The sequence below is a fragment of the Nerophis lumbriciformis genome, linkage group LG23 (assembly GCF_033978685.3).
Source record: "Nerophis lumbriciformis linkage group LG23, RoL_Nlum_v2.1, whole genome shotgun sequence".
Classification (NCBI taxonomy): Eukaryota; Metazoa; Chordata; class Actinopteri; order Syngnathiformes; family Syngnathidae; genus Nerophis; species Nerophis lumbriciformis.
Genome location: NC_084570.2, coordinates 30139910 through 30144184, shown reverse-complemented (window position 1 = coordinate 30144184; position 4275 = coordinate 30139910).

Below are 4275 nucleotides of genomic sequence, written 5' to 3'. Positions count from 1 at the left end.
TTTTGTGTGGCGTTTGCACCCGGACCTGACCCCAGACCCCTGACCTCAAACAGCCCATCCAGTGAAATGTTGCGACGCCTCCACGGAGTCTAGTCGTTTTCTTTCTTCGGCGAGCGGAAGCAAAGATGTTTCCATGTTTGTCTTTGTGTCAAATGGTGAATGATTGGAGTCAGAGCAGCTGAGCCGGAACCACAAAGGCTTAAAACCAGATTAATGTTCATACGTGACACTTTTAATGAACAAACATTTTGAAGTTGATGCTCTCATTTCTTTGCTCTTCTCCTGTCATCTTTTTTCAGGGTTACGTCATTCTTTTCACGTTTGGAAAGTGAAACTCAAGACTTGTGCACGCCTTCCGAGTGTTCCGGTTCTAAGACTTGGAGAAGTAGACTACCGGATGGCACAGTTCAAGTACTTTTGCTATGTTTATTCCTTCAACAATATGCAGAAATATTGTAATGAAAAGATTTATCTGACAATCACCGGGGGGGGGGGGGGGTTGTTCCCTGGCAGGCCGTTTTAAAAGAGCACCGTTAGTTTCCTGCTTTCTCTGGTTTTCAAAGTAAAGGTTGTTTCCTAAATGCAAGACGTGTGCTGTGGTTTGTCCATCTTATTAACCTGTTTAATAACCAAACTGTTGCAACATTGTTATTGTAAGAGAGAACACTGAGGAACTCTTTTTCTAGCGTACTAACACATTAGCTGTAAAAGCTAACTACGGAAAGAGATAAGCGAGCTTCTATGTCAACACGAAACACGTTTGAGTTTGTAATACACAACACAATGTGATAGGACACCAATCTGTACTGAGTGACAAACATGAACAATCATATTACAGTATCTGTAAAGTATTATTTCATGTTTTGTTTGTACACATCTAGCCAGACAGTGTATGTACTGTAGTTGTAATAACACGCATGACGTGCTGCGTGTATCATGATCAATATAAAATGTGAATACCTCGATGGACAGTTGTCTGTTTGGTACAGCTGGCCCGGGACGTTTTTTCCCGGTTTATTTGGGAAAGCACTCCATTTATGTTGAAATAGCTTGTCTCCAAAATTCCACTTTTATAGCGTCAAAATCTCTTTCATCCCTCTCTTCCGGCTTTTGTCTGATCCAACGTCTCACTCTTCTCTCTTGCTCACTTCCAGAAGCAGCATATCATCCTCAGTATATTCAGATTCAAAAAGATAAGGTTGTGAATCCTCATTTGTACAAATATAGTTGTCTTCGTTGTCTGTTACCAAGTCTGCCATGATGAGAACACACTCGCGTTTGATTCCGGAAGTGGGAACACATTTGTTGCCAGAAAGCGGAAGTGCACACTATGGAAACGAAAACAAATGTGGCGAAGAATTAGTTCCGGCTGTGCATTAAATGATCAAAATACGGTAAATATTGTACATGTTACATATTGTTACGAAGGTGTCTGTTACTACATCATATATATATATATATATATATATATATATACACTTGCAGTGTGTATATTGTACATACTACATATTGTTATGAAGGTGTCTGTTACTACATTATATATATATATTTGCAGTGTGTATATTGTACATATTACATATTGTTATGAAGGTGTCTGGTACTACATTATATATATACTTGCAGTGTGTATATTGTACATATTACTATGAAGGTGTCTGTTACTACATTATGCATATATACTTGCAGTGTGTATATTGTACATGTTACATATTGTTATGAAAGTGTCTGTTACTACCAGTGACGTGCGGTGAGGTTGATGGCTGGTGAGGCACTGACTTCATCACAGTCAGATTTACAAACATATGAACCCTAAAGAGTATCTTATTCACCATTTGATTGGCAGCAGTTAACGGGTTATGTTTAAAAGCTCATACCAGCATTCTTCCCTGCTTGGCACTCAGCATCAAGGGTTGGAATTGGGGGTTAAATCACCAAAAATTATTCCCGGGCGCGGCGCTGCTGCTGCCCACTGCTCCCCTCACCTCCTAGGGGGTGATCAAGGGCATGGGTCAAATGCAGAGGACACATTTAATTACACTTAGTGTGTGTGTGACAATCATTGGTACTTTAACTTAACTTTAACTTTACACATACAAACTGTAGCACACAAAAAAGCACATTTAATAAAAAAAACGTTATTATGATAAATTATAAATGATAAATGGGTTATACTTGTATAGCGCTTTTCTACCTTCAAGGTACTCAAAGCGCTTTGACAGTATTTCCCAGAGGTGTGGACTCGAGTCACATGACTTGGACTCGAGTCAGACTCGAGTCATGAATTTGATGACTTTAGACTCGACTTGACAAAATGTAAAAAGACTTGCAACTCGACTTAGACTTTAACATCAATGACTTGTGACTTCACTTGGACTTGAGCCTTTTGAATTGACATGACTTGACATGACTTGCTACTTTCCCCAAAACCCAAAGATGAAAAAGTTATTCGGGAGCGCTCCGTATTTTTCATTGTGTACTTGTCTATCAGCGTTGCGTGTGTCAGCTGGTGTGGTCTCAGTACAACAGCCAATCAAATTAGATCTACTTTGTTTTCATCACACAGCATTCATCCAATCAAATTGCAGGACAACCAACGAAGAAGACATGTCCAAACCACACGCCAGTGAACAAAAAATGATACCTAAAATAATTTCGTTTGGGTATAAAAATTACGAGGTGGTCAACACAAAACGGTTTGCAGTATGCAACACATGCGGTTCGAAAATGACTGATGGAGAGGCAACAACTTCCAACTTCGTCCGGCATTTGAAGTCGCACAAAGAACGGTAAGTTTTGAATGTAAGATAACGTTTATTGGCTAAGTAACGTGACTTTTATTTGCTGTGTAGTTAAATCAGTGAGGCTGTAAACTCACTGCTAACGTTATAACGTTATTGCAAACACGGGAATCTGTTGCAGTTCACTACCTTATTCATACTTTTTGTTCAGTGATTTTTTTTTAAGCAGGGTTACGTTAGTCAATATATCACACATAACGTTAGACGGCGGTCAGCAGCACCGCGTATTTTAGCCACCTAAAAAAAGACAAAAATAGTAAAATAAAGGTCAGTTAAAATGTATACTATATTATGAATAAGTGTACCGTTTTAGCTAGCTTTCTGACATACTGTTGGTTGTTTACCTCAGTGGTCCCCAACCACCGGGCCGCGGCCCGCTACTGGTCCGTGGATCGATTGGTATCGGGCCGCACAAGAAATATATATATATATTTTTTCTTTTTTTAATTAAATCAACATAAAAAACACAAGATACACTTACAAGTAGTGCACCAACCCAAAAAAACTCTCTCCCCCCTTTTGTTCTGGGCATTGAACATGAAGACTCTTCCTTCACTGTTACGAGTGGCCATGAGAGTCTTGGCAGTGCCTGCCTCCAGTGCTCCAGTGGAGCGAGTTTTCAGCCATGGTGGCATCATACTACGCCCCCATCGTGCACAAATGACTGACAGACTCTTGGCTAATTTGGTCTTTTGCAAATGCAATGCAGCATAGGGCCCTGACATATAAAAAGTACAACTTTTTTGTTATGTTCACGTATATGTCATGTTTTTTCAATGTTAACACTTTTGTACAAATAAGTACATTTGCACTTTATTTTTCAATGTGTTTGTTCTGTAAAGGAATGAGTTAATGTTTAAAATGACTGGTTAATAGTGCTATTATGAAGTGCAATGTCAGCACAATTTTCTTTCCTGCAATTTAAAATGCACTTGTTTTAATAAATAAATACAGCGTTTGAAAAGCATACACAATCTGTGTTAATATATTAGTCTGTGGTTAAAAGGACTTGAAAGGACTCGAAACTCAAAATGCAGGACTTAGGACTTGACTTGAGACTTTCCAGTCTTGACTTTGGACTTGACTCGGGGCTTGCCTGTCTTGACTCGGGACTTGACTCGGACTCGAGGGCAAAGACTTGAGACTTACTTGTGACTTGCAAAACAATGACTTGGTTCCACCTCTGGTATTTCCACATTCACCCATTCACACACTGATGGCGGGAGCTGCCATGCAAGGCGCTAACCACCAGCCATCAGGAGCAAGGGTGAAGTGTCTTGCCCAAGGACACAACGGACTTGACTAGGATGGTAGAAGGTGGGGATTGAACCTCAGTAGCCAGCAACCCTCTGATTGCTGGCACGGCCACTCTACCAACTTCGATGGTCTTACCTTTACTTATAAATGAAGTCCATGAGCCCCTGTTGTGCTGGATTAATGCACCCCCGCCGTAAAATGCACCCCCTGACGGGAGTGT